At 40.1% G+C, this 18,112-nt stretch overlaps 1 protein-coding gene across 1 annotated transcript in view; it reads right to left on the bottom strand.

The window, feature by feature from the left end:
• The window catches only part of LOC136863539 (uncharacterized), a 229,438-nt gene that overhangs the window by 166,259 nt on the left and 45,067 nt on the right, over window positions 1-18,112 (bottom strand). The gene's annotated exons all lie outside the window — the stretch shown is intronic.

Genomic DNA, 18,112 nt, shown 5'->3' with positions numbered 1-18,112 from the left:
TGCTGCCACAGTCCTCTATTTGCAACTAGTGCTGTGGCCTCGTTTAGTTCTATACCTCTTATCTTTAAATCGTTAGATACCGAGTCCAACCATCGTCGTCTTGGTCTACCTCTACTTCTCTTACCCTCCATAACAATCCATTATCCTAGGTAACCTATCCTCCTCCATTCACCTCACATGACCCCACCACCGAAGCCGGTTTATGCGTACAGCTTCATCCATCGAGTTCATTCCTAAATGAGCCCTTATCTCCTCATTCCAAGTACCCTCCTGCCATTGTTCCCACCTGTTTGTACCAGCAATAATTCTCACTACTTTCATGTCCGTTACTTCTAACTTATGAATAAGATCTCATGAGTCTACCCAGCTTTCACTTCCGTAAAGCAATGTTCGTCTGAAAACAGACTGATGTAAAGATAGTTTCGTCTGCGAGCTGACTTCCTCCTTACAAAATACTGTTGATCGCAATTGCGAGCTCACTGCCATTAGCTTTACTACACCTTGATTCGATCTCACTACATTACCAACCTGGGTGAACACACAACCTGAATACTTGAAATTACATACCTGTTCTAGCTTTTTATCACCAATCTGACTTTCAATTCTGTTGAATTTCTTACCTACTGACATCAATTTTGTCTTCCTTAGGCTAATTTTCAAACTATACTCATTGCACCTATTTTCAAGTTCCAAGATATTAGACTGCAGGCTTTCGGCACAATCTGCCATTAAGACCAAGTCGTCAGCATAGGCCAGACTGCTTACTATATTTCCACCTAACTGAATCCCTCCCTGCCCTTTTATGCCTTTCAGCAGATGATCCATGTAAACTACAAACAGCAAAGGTGAAAGATTACAACCTTGTCTAACCCCTGTAAGTACCCTGAACCCCAAGAACTCATTCTACCGTCAATTCTCACTGAAGCCCAATTGTCAACATAATGTCTTCGATTGATTTTAATAATCTACACTTTATTCCATAGTCCCCCAGTATGGCAAACATCTTTTCTCTTGATACCGTGTCATATGCTTTCTCTTGATCTACGAAACAAACACAACTGCCTATTCCTCTCGTTGCATTTTTCAATTACCTGGCGCATACTGAAAATCTGATCCTGACAGCCTCTCTGTGGTCTAAAACCACTCTGGTTTTCATCCAACTTCCTCTCAATGATTGACCACACCCTCCCTTCCAAGATGCCAGTGAATACTTTGCCTGGTATACTAATCAATGAGATGCCTCGATAGTTGTTGCAATCCCTCCTGTACCCTTGCTTATAGATAAGTGCAATTACTGCTTTTGTCCAATCTGAAGGTACTTTACCAACACTCCATGCTAATTTTACTACTCTATGAAGCCAGTTCATCCCTGCCTTCCCACTATACTACACCATTTCAGGTCTAATTTCATCTATCCCTACTGCTTTATGACAATGGAGTTTATTTACCATCCTTTCCACTTCCTCAAGCGTAATTTCACCAACATCATTTTCCTCCTCCCCATGAGCTAGGCTGTTCGCAACACCACCAGTATGATTTCCTTTTACTTTGAGAAGATGTTCAAAATATTCCCTCCACCTCTCCAGTGATTCCCTGGGATCTATTATGATTTCACATGATTTACTCAAAACACTGTTCATTTCCTTCTTCCCTCCCTTCCTAAGATTCTTTATTACTGTCCAGAAAGGTTTCCCTGCTGCTTGACCTAGCCTTTCTTGGTTATTACCAAAATCTTCCCACGACTTCTTTTTGGATTCAACAACTATTTGTTTCACTCTGTTTATTTCATCTACATATAAATCCCTGTCTGCCTCGGCCCTTGTTTGGAGCCATTCAGGAAATATCTTACGTCAAATAATATAATTTTTTTGTATATTAGCCACCTGATACAGCAATGAAAATAAGTTTTTCTCTTAGATATCAGTAGGCTTCTGACATCTGTAGAAAATCTAGGGAAATCAGAAGATGACAACATTCATAAGATGCCATTTTTGCTTGTCTCGGAAAATTACAGGCTTATTGGAAAATTATATGAATTAGCTGAATTTTCTGCAATATTCTGTCAAAAAGGACCAAAATAAGAAATAATTTTAAAAATGTAATATAGACTAAGAAGGAATTAAAGGTTTTTCAGAACCACGTAATATGGTCAGTGAAAAGTTTGAATAATGTAATTAATTATTTCGTGCTTTGTGGTGAAATTAAAACAAGGGATTACCTTTAAAATTAGGTCTCTAATTATGGCGTTATAATATTAACCATTTTGCGCGAAGCAGAATCTCTCCAATAGAGAAAAAGAAAGACAATTTTTCTTTCAATATTAAAATTACTGAAGCAGATCCGGCCAACAGCGGGAAACTTCAGATGGGGATGATGATGATGATTATTATTAATATTAAAATCTGCTTATAACGTGCAGAAATATTAAAATTTATGTAATTATAATATCTTTGTGTACACTCCTTTAACTGCACCTCAATTCTGTACAACCCTGCCATTTACTGCTGCTATACCGCTTAACGTCGCACCGACACAGATATGTCTTATGGCGACGATGGGATAGGAATGGTCTAGGAAATGGAAGGAAGCAGCCGTGGCCTTAATTAAGGTACAGCCCCTGCATTTGCCTGGTGTGAAAATGGGAAAACATGGAAAAACATCTTCAGGGCTGCCGACAGTGGGGCTCGAACCCACTACCTCCCTATTACTGGATACTGGCCGCACCTAACCCTGCCATTTACCATTTGGTCCATATCCTACAAAGAAAGATAGAATGCACTGGACTTCTATTATTTCCCAAGGACAATTGGAATTTTAACAGCGTGTGAGTTAGCCATGAGTTTAGGGTCGTGCAGCTGTAAGCTTGCATTCGGGTGATAATGGGCTCGAACTCCACTGTCGGCAGCCCTACAGATGGTTTTCTGTGGTTTCCCAATTTCACACCAGGAAAATGCTGGGGGTGGACTTCAATTAACGCCACGGCTGCTTCCTTCCCACTCCTAGCCCTTCCCTATCACATTGCCGATATAAACCCTATCCATGTCGTGCGACATACAGCAAACGGTAAAAACAAAATTCAATAAGGGAAGTCCAGTAATCCCTCTTCCACAAAACAGGTAGACTAGAGAAACACCAGAAATGTGGAATGTGGCCATGGCTTAAATGAGTTTCACAGAATAGGCTACCATATTTACCAGCATATTTTAGGCCTATGCAGTTATCAGACTGTGCCTCTTATAAGGGCTTCTGATAAGTTCACCTGCATACACCCCAGCGTCAGTGGGTAGGGTCTGACACATCCCACTCTGATGAGTCTAGTGTCAGACCTAAGACGAAACGCTCGTTAATAGAGCAAACGCATGAAAAGCCTTACATCTGATATGTTTTTGGCATTTTTGACATGCATTATTGGTGAAAAATATCTAATTCCCTGCATGGGAATTTAGAATTTCCCATTAACAAATAATGTCGATTTTATAATAACCCATCACCGTATTACCATTATGAAAAAAAGAAAGATCTTATCTGGATTGCCAAAGGTTAGCTCGTTTCCAAACACTATTTCACAAATGCGGTCAAGGAGAGGCTATTGGAAGGTTTTGGGCAAAGCATGTTTTTCAACAAAGAGTGGAGCAGAAGCAGGGGAGGGGTGGAACGTTGTGGATCCTTCGTATTGGATAAGGGAGAGCAGGTCAGTTCCTTCTCATTGATATAATCAGCATACTATACTGTAGAGAGAGGATGTTGAAGTATTGGTGGAGCGATGCGAGTGTTGTGGAACTTTCCATCACCTACTAGGAAAAGGGGAACGGGGGGGGGGGGGGGGGGGTATTGATCTTCTTCATGTTAAAATGTACTTTATGTATAAAGGATAAATGCAAGTTAATGAATTTGTGTTAAATAAAGTGAAGAATTTAAATGGAGAGTATCTATTACAAAGCTTTTTAAAAGTTTTAGGGTCCACCTTATTCAATACTATACAATTTGTTGTGCAGATGTAATTACAACATATTAGGTTTATTCAGAACTAGTTTCGATGCTACACTGCGTCATTAGCTGAACAGAGGCATTGGAAAACTGGCAATCGTATAAATATTATCAACATCAACATTATCACAAATTATAATCTTTTAATATTACAATTAATATGAATATATATCTTTAAAAATATAGTCTTTGTCCTTCGTTTCTCAAGAAGTCAAAGACTTGAGGGTGTGTTGTACCAAATTATTAAAATTGTATGCACTCAAGTTCGCTATAATTATTGTAATTTTAAGGTGAATTCAAATTAAAATTCACACACAAAATTATTAAAATAGTTCTGTTCATACAACTCTTTGTGCTTAATTAAATACACTTCGTAATTCTGCGTATAGTGCAATCATAAAAACAGATCCCATGAAGTTATGCAGGGTCCTTTTTGACAGTATTGTTCAGTGAAGCAAGCCTGATGAGGTGGGAAAGTACTTAAAGTCCTTAAGCTATTAACAAGAACTATGTTTCCCAGCTCAAGTGCAGAACCTGTGAATAATAAGAAATGTAATAGTTATAATGTCACAGAGGGAAGGCAAGATATAAGATCGTGTCCAATACCGTAAATGTTTATATGACTCACCTCAGAAGGTCGATGACTGAGCGAAGCGTAATGAAGCACTATGAGCAGTGATATGATTAAATTCAGGTGCCTACGGTGGGTTAGGACAGGAGAGGAGGAATAGGGGCAAGTGGGAGGAAAGACCGAGGGGGATCTAGGGGGCGTAGTGGAAGAAAGGAATAACAAGAAAAACTATTACGCATAGCACGAAAAACCGAACTATTGACTAGAACTCGTATGTTTTTAAAAAATGCAATAAGGAAATCAAATAGAAGTTTTGATTTTTCAGAAATCTCATTTAAGTTAAGGTTTGGATTGAAGTATTGATCCAAGTGTATATAGCAACATTCTGTAACATCAGCAAACTTAGCATATCTAAAATCTCCAGGCCGGGTTGAGTGGCTCAGACGGTTGAGGCGCTGGCCTTCTGACCCCAACTTGGCAGGTTCGATCCTGGCTCAGTCCGGTGGTATTTGAAGGTGCTCAAATACGTCAGCCTAGTGTCGGTAGATTTACTGGCATATAAAAGAACTCCTGCGGGACAAAATTCCGGCACCTCGGCTACTCTGAAAACCGTAAAAGAGTAGTTAGTGGGACGTAAAGCAAATAGCACTAAAAAAAATTATTAAAATCTCCAGGATCTCAATGTCTTGCTCTACAGTAGTGAATTAATGTTTTAGATCGTGTATGTGCTGGCCTACAGCGGAAAACCTGTTAAACTTTACGGCGTATATCTGATTTTGAAGTTGCGTCCTGTTTGACCCAGATACGTGCAACCACAATCATTACATCGAAATTTAAATACACCAGATTTGGAATAAGGATTGGATGTATTGATTGAGGTTGAATTATGCAATACTTCAGCGTCACCAGAACCGTATATTTTTCCTTCCTTTTCTTTCTTAGCAGCTTCTGTACGAATACTGGTAACTCTGGAAGTTTGTCTCTTCTTCTTCTCATTCTCCAAAGAGCGGAAAATGATTCACCTGCATTTTCTTTTTCACAATGCAACTTTTCCTGAGTCGAAGTTATGGGGATTGTAGTTTCTGTCATGTCACGATTGTTGGCTATATGTGCAGGATTTACATGGCTTGAAGTTGATGCGATACTTTCCTGATGAGAACAATCTGATTCCGATAACATTTCGTGACCTTTTGTCCCTGGTTTCTTCAATGGAGACTCCTGTTCAGTAATAGCTGATCCCGAACTCCTTCCTATCAAAAGTTCAGCAACTCGTCGCTTAGCTAAGGCTGATGTATGTTTATACATATTGTTTATTCCCATGGATTACAGCACACTGTCTTTCAATAATAATAGTATCTTTATACGCAACAACATGAGGTTACTTGCACACGTACTTCACTAAAGTAAACAGATTGTCTAGCACCAAAGAACCCACAAAAATGATTAAACATACAAGAATAACAAAACTTATAGTTGTCCGCACTATTGTAGTACCATCAGGAATACCAATACAAGCATACAATGTTGCTAAATGACAAGTCGAGTACCGAAATATTAGTCCGTATAAGGCTATATAAATTCATTCAGAAATATGGTAGATCTTACGGATGGGTTATGTATAAATATATCGGGAGAAGTGGAGGGGGGCTGTTGGCCAATCACATGGATGGGTAATTGCAAAGAACAGGCATATCTGATTGAGTGGAATCATGACAATGACATCGTTACCTAACAGAGCAGTTCAGCAGATGCCACACCAATTTCTGCTGTGTGCAGACTGACAAACAAAGCCTTATTAAAGTGATAAATTGTTTTAATTCAACGGAATAACTTTTGTGACAAGAAAGAAGAAACTCAGTCCTTTCATTTTTTTTTTAATTTGCCAAAATGACCTAAATATCAATATTTATCTCCGAAGTGTCGCCTGAGAAATCTTAACATTACATGGATACCGAATGCAATAAAACTACCATATTTACTCGGGTATTAGAACCCTTTCCACTTTTACAGCCAAAAATAATAAAGGAGGGTCCAATATGCGATAACCTCAAAATTTCGTGCAGCGAACACATGACTTCTGGGTTATAAAGAGCTATAAATTGTATGTGTAAGCATTCCATACTATTATTTAACAAACTTAGAAAGTATTTAAGTTATACTGGCTATTTTCATCGGAAGGCAGTGTTTCTAAACGTAAAAGGACAAAAAATGAACACGACTTTTAGGCCTATGGTACATATAAAGTCTGTTTTAGTTACTCATATCAAGTCATTCGTTACATCTCGTCAATTACTCTGGTGAGGTTGATGTCAGCAAGGGCATAGGCCGAAAAACCTCGCTATGAAGATTCGTCTCACTTCATACTCGATCCCGTAGAAGAAAGGGATAAGGGTATCGTTTTATCATATAAGTAAATATTGATACAAAAGAACTTAATGGCCAGTCATTTGTCTATGTCAGTTCAGCAGTAGGCCTACCACACAGTAAACCTGATCACTGCTTTCAATTATTAAATTATGGCCTTGCGCCGCAAACTTCCCTGCCTTACTACCGGCGTGTCGGCATTCTAAGTGACGTCATATTCACTGTCCTCTCTCGTCAGTCGCATCAGCCATGCTTCATTCTCTTTGAGCCATGCACTGCAATCAAGAGCATACGAGGTCCCGTCTTTTTCAACATTTTAAAAATAACTTTGTTCCCGACTGTAGAGTCTAAACAGTGTAAATCTATTCCCAGATTGTCTCTGATATTCCCAGTTAGTGTATGTGTAGCAGGATCCACTCCTTCCGAATGAAGCCGCACTGTAGAAGGCATGGCAAACCATCAGCTGATAACAGGCGTATGTTATGAGTTGTACTTCCGAATGTAGTACATAGTAACTGGAAACATTCTTTAGATAACTGCGCTTGTTGAAACACAGACCCTTATTTTTGAGTATATTTCATGCTTGTTCTCTAAATTTATCACATCAGGATTTGCGTAAACAGCTGTCCATGAGATAAGACACAACACATTGTTTAGGTTAGGTATATTATCGCCCGGATAGTGCCAAAAGTTCGACGGAAAAAATAAATAACAGGAAAATATACCGCATTTATGGATATCTACAGGTGTGGCGGTAATGCATTTTATTATCATAATGTTTAATTTCATGCGCTCGTTGCCTCTTTTTTTAATTAATGCATACCCTATTATGTTTTGTTTGGCGTCTCCGAAAATCGTTTGAAGTACGTGGGGACATAAAATTATTATTATTATTATTATTATTATTATTATTATTTGTTAGGTACGTTGGTGAGTAAAACGATCATTTTAATTGGATAGCTTTTATCACGTTTTAAACTTACTTCTCCCCAAATATATACCTATAATGGCCCGAGTTACGAGATATTAAACGACCACTTTGTTAATGATCTCGCCTGCTGTATAAATAGCTACAACCGCGAATATTTCTCAACTAAAGTAAACTCGTTTCCTCATCCCGAGGTGAATGAAACAGCTCTCTTTATACATACGCCCAGTGGAAGGGAGTTACAGGTACCGCTTTTACCGCATATCAGCCTTCCTGCCATTCATAAATTCCTGGCAGTACGGTATCGGGAATTGAAGTCAGACCCCCGAAAACAGCAACTAATTGTGCTAGCCATTCCGCTGGCGGACATTATTAACTACAAAAAACAGACATATAGCATGATGCTTGCAATGATCGCGTTGGACACGAAGCTAGGCCTATTCATCTATTTGTGCAATGTCATCAGAGCTGCAGTAGACCTATGCTACAGAGGTGGACGCAGTATACCTAAGCTACAGAGGTGGACCTTTCTTAACTACGAAACACAGATGTACCGCATTATGGATGACGCGTGGTGTGTAGGTCGTACGGACGAAACTATTCACAAATTTGTGCGATGTCATCAGAGCCGTAATACAACTTGTACCCGCTTCGAAGCGGAATCGTCATCGTTCTCTGACGAATTACGTTGGGGGGGGTCTTACAAGCGAGGTTTACTTTTTTCATTTCCTTCGTCTCTAAAAGCCAGGGGGGTCGCTCTAATACACGAGGGGGTCTAATACACAAGTAAATACGGTATTAAACATAGATAAACAGCTGCAGAGTTAGTTGTGCTGACCACACTGCACATTTGCTGCAAAGCATAGCAATTATATCCTTAGCACATCGTCGCTGCCGGGACGAAACCTCCTATGTGAAACATTTTAGCTTAGAACTTTAGCCGGTAAGGTTCTGCCCTCTAAGGTGCAATATTTTGTGAATATTGTCAAGGCATTCTCGCTCTTCATAATGTATGTGCTGCGGGACAGTATACCTCCAAAAATATTATCACATAGGAGGTTTTGTCCCGGCAACGACGATATGTATATAGTATTGTTACGTGTCAGCCCCGTGGTAACACCTTTAGGTATTTCCAGGAAGGGGCTGGTGACTCAGACGAACTAGAATATCCCAGCCGGCCTGTGAGGTGGGGCCGGCCTTCCCGTGTATTGTTCTCGGTGGCCAGCATACCTACGAATTTCTTTGAGAATCAACAGGAAGGTTCAGCCTCCAGTGACATCATGAAATTTCTCAATCAAACTACGCGAGCTAAAAAAATTGAGACGAGCCCCAGAGAGTCAGTCAGATTTGGACTCCATGTGGGAGTCAGTGTTAGAGTAAGCGACAGTTGGGCTCCGAGGTGGAGCTAGTGTGACACTCAGTGAGTTGGGGTTCGGTGGCTGGGCTGAGGGCGACAGAGGTGTTGGCTGTCGCTACCGTCCCACCGACGTCTGAACCACAAGCTGTTGTTGTCAAGTCGGAGTGTCCAGTGAGTAGCTGCATAGGAGACGGTGTATGGGGCAGAAGACTGTGTACTACCTTAGAGTACTGTGTGTGTACTTCTGTGTGGACTGAGGACCGCCGTGAATCAGCGGTTGAGGCAGTTATCGTGAGTATGAGGATAATTGGACGTTGGTTAATTATTCGCTGTTGTGAGTATCGTCCTGCTGTTGGATACTCTTGAGCTGTTGCTGACTGCTGTTCACTTCATGTGACTCTGTGAAGTACCAGATTATCATTGGAGTCGTCATGTGTTGTATAGCCAGTGACACTGTGTTCAAATCCACCTATCTACGCACAGCCGCTGTATGAGTAGATTGAATGAATGGACTTGGGGAGGTGAAAGTGAGGCTCTGGCGTCCGCACGTAGATGAGCGAGCCAGATCCCCTACTGTATACAGAAGAGAGATTAGTAAATAGACTGTAATTAGTGCGGCCATTCATAACGGGTTAGAATTGCTTGTGTTTAAATATGTGTATGCACATTTATTAGGTCATCCTGAAATAAATTAGAGTAATGAAACAGATGGATTTTTACGTTCGTAACAGTATGTTTAGGGTGTGTATATACATTATTGGCATCGGCAACAAACGAAGGACAGAGTATGTTCAAATTCAAGTATTAAACAACAGTGTGAGGAAAACTCTTCTCACAACGGATTCATTTTAATATGCATAAATAACCCGGTATTGTTAGAATGGCTGCTAAAGCCGAATTTAATATTTCCACTATAAATGCTCCCTGTCTTGTTTCTGAACTTAGTTATACATTCTAGCACTTGGGGTAATCTTTTTTTAGGTACCACGAAATTGGTGCACACTGTCATTTGCTGCTTTTACATAAGGGTGCATGTTACATTCTTTGGCTGCTGGCTAGCCACCTTGTTCTTCAAGAGGAACAGCTTTGAATTTGGAAGCTATGGTGAATACACTACGTTTTCTTGTTTTACGTGATATTCAACTCCATTTAAAATTTTTAAAATCTCTTAGCAACAGGCTATTGAATAAGACACAGGAAGTTGTTACGGCACTGTTATAATCGATTCGTAAACATTTAAAATACAAGTTTGCGCTACGAAGTGAAATCCTCATTCTTTTTGGCAAATGATGTAGGGATTGAGGGAGGTCTTATACACAATTTTCCTTGTCCTGAAAAGCCAAGCAGGTCTAATATGTAAGTACATATGAGAGTATCATTAATCCTTACTGGTGAAGGTCACAAAAGAGTATACATCGGGTAAATTAGGTGATGCCACTAAACAAATAAGTTCTAATTATCACACTAAAGGAAAAGACAAACTTTTTATATGGGAAATAATGGTGTGATTCAAGTTTGGCAAAATGCAAATCTATAACAAACATTATCATTATTTTATATTTATGTTCATGTGAAGCTACCTCTGTGGATCAGTGGAAGGCTGTCGTCCTCCAGATCCAAAGAAAGCGGGTTTAAAACCTGGCAGAGGAAGCTGGACTTTTGAAGGGCAGAAAAATCCAATTTACAATCCATGTTGTACGATGTCGGCATGTGAGAGATCTCTGATGACACATTTGGTGTTAACCCAACAAAATTCATTAAAATCTCAGCCATAGACTCACAAGAGAGATTCAGTTTACTCTGCCATCTAGTGGGCCTAGAGTAAAACGGTACATCGAATTTGACGAGCACACAGGCAGATGGCGGCAATTTAAAATGCTTGCACCTAGTGGATGGGGCCATTAGACTATATTAATTATTCATTACTAGCAAGATACCCGTGCTTCGCTACGGTATTATACTGAAATGTATAATTGAATGCTTATTGTTTTATATAAAATCCGCCGAAATTCGCGATGTGACTCGTTTTCTGAGAGAATCCGCCAAAATTAGCGATCTGACTCGTTTTCTAATAGATTACGGCAAGTTTCCTCCCATTTTCAATCTTTCTCTCCAGCAATCGATTTCGTACTTCCCGGGCTAGGCCCAGGTATTCCACCCGGTCAGTTGGGTCCCTAAATCTTGGTCATCTTTTCCTATAAGCTTTTTTAATATGGATCAAGTCCTTCAGGAGATCCGACGTGGTGTCGTCTTGGGTGCCTTGGCGATACTGAACCCGCGGCCGGACTGAATTCTTAGTCATTACCCATCCAGGACCCGTTTCCAACGCGGACCGCAAATTTGACGACTGTCCAGAACATTATTATTATTATTATTATTATTATTATTATTATTATTATTATTATTATTATTATTATTATTAGATGTTCTGGACCCCACAGCAAGATGCAAGACCGCCACTTGGCAGTAAATTACATCTGCTGCCATTGTCATGGTTTCCAGTCATTAGACAGGGTGAGGAATGCAATGAATAAATCCCATCTAGCGGTGACAATAGTAATTGTGCCGGCTGCCAAAGTACTCCTCTGGGGCAATGATCGATGAATGACAAATAAAATGAAATATTGGACAGTGTTGCTGGAATGAATGATGACAGGGAAAACCGCAGTTTCCGGAGAAAAACCTGTCCCGCATCCGTTTTGTCCAGCACGAACGTCACATGGAGTGACCGGGATTTGAACCACGGGAACCCAGCTGTGAGAGGCCGGCGCACTGCCGCCTGACCAACAGAGGCTCCTTATAAGTACATTATGAACAGTAAAATCAATTGGTCTCACCACCTTTTACACCCCACCGCCGTTAAGTTTATTTACACCCCCCACCCAAAAAAATTAAAAGAAGGCGTGTTTCCTTATGTCTAGAGGAGATTAGAAACACCAATCTTCACGTCTATTACCTTCAGTTTTGAGATATAAGTATCCCAATAAAAACAATTCACTTTTTTTCACTTCCTTTCACACTCCTCCGCCCCTAAGTGAATTTTCCGGCAAAAAATACTTGTTTCTTTAATAGTAAAGGATCTTCTGAATATGAATTATCACGACTATAACTTCTTCAGTTTTTGATTTATGTGTCCTCATGAAAGGAATTCAACTCCTTTTCACTCCCACCACCCAAGATGGTTCCCCCCCAAAAAGTGTTTTTCTTTGTTTTTAAAGGAGTTCCAAATACCAATTTTCACGTCTGTAACAACTTTAATTTTTATTAGATGTATGTATTCTCATACAATTAAGTCAATTAATTTTTCAATTCCTTCACCCCTGCCCCTTCATTGGATTTTCCGAAAATACGTCTTTCTTTACTTTTAGAACAGATTACAAATATCAAATTTCACGTCTGTAACATCTTCATTTTTAAGATATCAGTAGCCTAATTAAAAGAATTCACCACCATTTCCAGTCACATTTACCCCACCCCCCCCCTTTCGCCCAAGTGGTATTTCCTAAAACTAAAAATACACGTCACTTTATTTTTAATAGAGATAAAAATACCATTTTTCACTTCTGTAACAAGTTATGTCTTCTGAGATATACTGTTGAAATTTCTCATTTTGAAATTTCACTCCTTTTTAGTCCCCCTTAAGTGGAGTTTGCACAAACAAATCACCTGTGCTTCTTTACATTTACAGGAGCCACTTTTTATGTCTGTAACATTTTTTGCTTCTCAGATATTCTGTAGATATAGTCTTTCAAAAAATTCACCCCGATTTGTCACTCCTGTTTAACCGCAATTAATTGGATTTTCCAAAAACTAAAAAATACTGTTTCTTTATTTTTAAAGGAGATCCCATATACAATTTTTCAGTTCTGTAATGTCTTCAGTTTCTGAGTTATATGTAGCCTCATTAAAAGCATTCAACCCATTTTTCAACCTTTGCCACCCTTCCTATTGGGATTTTACAAAACAAAAAAATATGCGTTTCTTTATTTTTAAAGGAGATTCTAAATACCCATTTTTACATCTATAAACTTTGAAAAAAATTGAGATGTAGATACACTTATTCTAAAAAATCACCCCATTTTCACACCGCACAATTTGGATTTTCCAAAAGCAAAAAATACATCCTTCTTTTAAAGGAGATTCTAAATACCAATTTTTACATCTGTAAACTTTTCAAGTTTTAAGATGTAGATACACTCATTTTAATAAATTCACCCCCCTTTCCCACCCCATTTCTGGATTTTCCAAACACAAAAAAATACCTGTTTCTTTATTTTTTAAGTAGATCCCAAATCCCAATTTTCAAGTCTGTCATATCTTCAGGTTCTGAAATATAAGTAGCCTCATTAAAGGCATTCAATCCCGTTTTCACCCTTTTCCACCCTTCCTATTGGGATTTTCCGAAAACAAAAAATATGTGTTTCTTCAGTGTTCTCCCCAGAAATTTTCGTCAGCCGGGTGGCAGGAATGAGTAGCCGGGCGGGGAAAACTACGTAAAAACTTAATAAGAAAACATTTCGTTTTATTCCTCTCAGGGCATTAACAATGATGATGATAATAATAATAATAATAGCAATAATAATAATAATAATAATAATAATAATAATAATAATAATAATAATAATAATAATAATAATAATAATAATACCCGTGTGGGGATTTACCAGTTACCTCCATCGGGCGCGTCCCATTGGAATTAGGGAAGCTCGCTGGCTCTGCGCCAGCAGAGTCAGAGGGTAGTAGGGAAATAAAATACCGCCGTGAAAAAAGAACTGGTCCCTTGCCAGGGTTACGGCGGAAGACTGGTAAATGACCAGAAGCCAGAAAACATCTTGAGGCAACCTCTAGGGCTAACAACCCTAGTTGTAAAAGGATGGGTACCCGTCCAAAGCAAAGTCAAGTCAAAAAGCATGATGGCACAACATTTCAAGAAACATACCCCAGGGGGTAAATCTTCGGATAAATCCCTCGTCGTGAGCGCCACGGCGCACGAGTCTCATTCGGATTCTGGGGGAGACTGGACATCATGCAAGAGACGAGTCGGAGCGTCTCGGTGTACCCCGAAGAGTCAAAAACTCAGGTCAATATCTAAAACCTTTCTAGCAACTTTCAACATAAATTCACTTACACAAACTGGCAAGCTGAAAACCCTCACCAAAGCTCTTCACGAAAATCAGTTATCCATAATGGCCCTACAGGAAACAAGGTACCCAGATGAAGAGATTTTTTCATCCGAAGGCTACCGATTTTTCAAGAGCAAAGCGCAAAGAGGAATCCTCAATGGAGCTGTGATGCTTGGAACCGCGTTTGCTGTTAGAACCAAGATCCTTAAATCGGTTGAAAATTTCGAACCTGTGAATGACAGATTGTCTATACTCACAATTAAATGCGCGAACAAAACCTACGCCCTAGTTAACGCACATGCTCCTACAAACGATAAGAACAAGTCTGATCCAGACGAAGTTGATAATTTCTGGGACCTACTGGGTGAAAAATTAAACAAAATCCCTAAACACCATGTCAAGCTTCTTTTGGGTGACTTCAATGCCCAACTATAGGTCGTGAACAGAAGTACAAGAAAGTTATAGGAAATTACCCTGCTCACAAAAGAACCAATCCCAATGGCAAAAGACTGGTGTCCATTTGCGAAAATCACAACCTGCAGGTCATGTCGACCCACTTTCGCCATCTACCCAGAAAGCAAATGACTTGGCGTTCTCCCGTCCAAGCTCTCGGAGAGTTCCAAATTGATCATGTTGCAATCTCCAGGAGAAACAGCCCTGAGATTATGAATGTCAAGGTAAAGAAAGGCATCAATGTGGCCTCAGATCATTATATGTCTCTTATCAAATTCAAACCAATTCCCGCAAACACAAGAAAGACAACCAAACAGATCACACGCTTCGACAATGATAAACTTCCGCAAAGGGTCGAGGAGTTCCAGAAGGCGAGACCAAATGACTGTGACTTTAACAATGCCAAAAGTCTCCTTGTTGAGGCCGCCAAAGACGTTGCAGAAATCAAGAGAAGCAAAAAGCATGCCTGGTGGAATGGTACCTGCGAATTAGTCCTCCAAGAAAGACTCAATGCGTGGAAACAGTACTACTCTACGAAATCAGAAAATGATTGGGAAACCTACAAAACCCAACGTGCCCAAGCAGCTAGGGTGTTCAGAACTGAGAAACGTAAATACGAAAAATCTCTCATTGAAAAGATAGAACAAAACTTTAGGAAAAATGAAAGCAGAGAGTACTACAGAGCCTTCAAACGCAAACTCACTGGCTATAAACCACCATCTCTATGCTTTGAGCAAAAGAACGGCACACTGGAGACGTCAAATGAAGAAAATTGCAGCATTCTGGCAGATTACTTCAAGAATTTACTTAATTGCTCTAAACCGCAAAGCGCCATTGAGACCAAGGAACCCTTACTCAGGTACCCAGATTCCAGACCACCCGACAGAGATGAAATCAAGCGCCACATTGTCCGTCTCAAAAATAAAAATGCGCCGGGGGAAGACTCAGTAGTAGCAGAACTATGGAAATATGCCCCAGAGGAATCACTTGATATCTTGTAAAAGCAAATAGAAGAAATTTGGAACAAGGAGACCCTACCCGAAGATTGGAAAATAGCTTTGATCCATCCATTACACAAAAAAGGCAGCATGAAGAACATCAACAACTACAGATGAATATCTTTGCTACCCGTGACTTACAAAATTCTATCTCTTGCCATACTGGAGCGTTTGGAAGCACAAGTCGAACATCAAATAGGTGAATACCAAGGAGGGTTCAGAAAAGGTCGCTCAACAGCTGAACAGATCCAAAACCTCAAAACGATTATCAGATATTGTACACTAAGGTCCAAGCAGTATGTGTCTGTCTTTGTGGACTTTAAGAAAGCGTACGACTCCATTGACCGGGAAGTCCTGCTAAACATCTTAAATGAAATTGGAGTTGATTTGAAACTGCTGGCATTAATTAGAGCCACCCTGTGTCTGTCTTTGTGGACTTTAAGAAAGCGTACGACTCCACTGACCGGGAAGTCCTGCTAAACATCTTAAATGAATTTGGAGTTGATTTGAAACTGCTGGCATTAATTAGAGCCACCCTGACCGATACAAAATCCAAGGTGAAGTTCCACGGATGTCTCTCGCATTTCTTTGACATCAAAACAGGAGTCCGACAAGGTGATGGGCTATCCCCGATACTCTTCAACTGTGTTCTTGAAAAGATCATCAGAACCTGGCGGGTGAGATTCCAGGAAACCAACTACAGTGCATTGAGAATAGGAACCAAATCCAAGGGGATCGCAACAGACTGCTTAGCATTTGCCGATGATATTGCTGTTCTCTCAAATGACATAGAAACCGCTAGAGCTCAAGTTGAAATTTTAAAGGAAATTGCCGAACAAACTGGTTTGCAGATATCGTTTGAGAAAACAGAAGTAATGAATAACATCAAAGAGGCTCCACCAAAACTCCGTACGAAATACGGGGACATCACCCGAGTAGACAAATTCAAATACCTGGGTGAGATCATCATGAAAAATGGACTGGACAAAGAAGCACTTCAGGAGCGAGTACGCAAACTGGAAATAGCCTACCAAACATCCCGCACAATCTACAACAAAAAATGCCTTTCCCAAAACACCAAGATACGTCACTATGAAACAGTTCTGAAGCCAGTAGTTCTATATGCAGCCGAAACCCTGTCTCTAAACGCCAACAAAGGACTCCTTGAAGAACTGGAGAAAAAAGAACGCAAAATTGTGAGAGGAATCTTGGGATCAAAGTACAGAAATGGAATCCATCAAAAGAGATCCAACGAGGAAGTCTACAGCAAAATAGAGAAAATTACCGACACAATCAGAAAAAGACGGGCACGGTTTTACGGTCATCTGAAAAGAATGGACGGAAGAAAGTTAACTAAAGAAATCTTTCACTTTTTTGATTCAACCCCCAAAACCACAATTCCCTGGTTTAGAAATACCAAAGAAGACCTGCAAATGCTACATATCTCAGCTGAAGACGCCCTTAACAGAGATCTCTTCCGCAAGAAAATGTTGACGAACGGGCTAAACCGAGACGAGCAACCGAAGAGAAGACACGGTGCCCCTTGGACAGAGGAGCGCAAGCAGGCCCACTCACAAAGAATGAGGGAAATTTGGGCTCTAAAGAAGGCCAAGTTCAGTGTCAAATGCAACAAGACTTAACGTGGTCCTTGATGGCCCCAGCAAATTATTTATATATATATAATAATAATAATAATAATAATAATAATAAAGACAAAGTCACCTCCGTACAGGCCATGAAGGCCCTTGGAGGAGTGGAAGGTAAAGGCTTCCACCATTGTTAACCGCGGCACGTGAAGGGCTAGAGTGGTTAGCTCTACGCCCGGCCACCTTTGCCCCCAAGAGTTAACCTGGTACTCATTTTTGGTGTAGACTGAGTGAACCTCAGGGCCATACGCACCTCCGGAAGTGAAAATCTCATTTCTTAAATTTTACGACTTCCTGGCGGAGATTCGAACCCTCGTCCTTCCGGACGAACCGAGCACGCCTTTACCGCCTCGGCCAGTCAGCCCCTAATAATAATAATAATAATAATAATAATAATAATAATAATAATAATAATAATACGACCTCAGATACTGTGTGCAAATATCTTAATTCGACGCCATATGGCTGCTTGCTCGTCAATTTCGACGTTCCGTTTTACTTTAGGCCTACCACGTGTCAGAGTAAACCGCATCTCTCTTGGGCGTCTAGGCCGAATTTAAGTGAATTTTGTCGGGTAAATACCAAATATGTCACCAGATATCCTCTACATGCTGACATCGTACGACATGGAGTGTCGCCCTTCAAAAATCCGACCACCTCTGTCGGGTTCGAACCCGGTACCTCT

The sequence above is a fragment of the Anabrus simplex genome, chromosome 2 (assembly GCF_040414725.1).
Source record: "Anabrus simplex isolate iqAnaSimp1 chromosome 2, ASM4041472v1, whole genome shotgun sequence".
Classification (NCBI taxonomy): domain Eukaryota; kingdom Metazoa; phylum Arthropoda; class Insecta; order Orthoptera; family Tettigoniidae; genus Anabrus; species Anabrus simplex.
The sequence above is the reverse complement of the archived record's forward strand: the minus strand, read 5'-3'. Positions and strand labels throughout refer to the sequence as shown.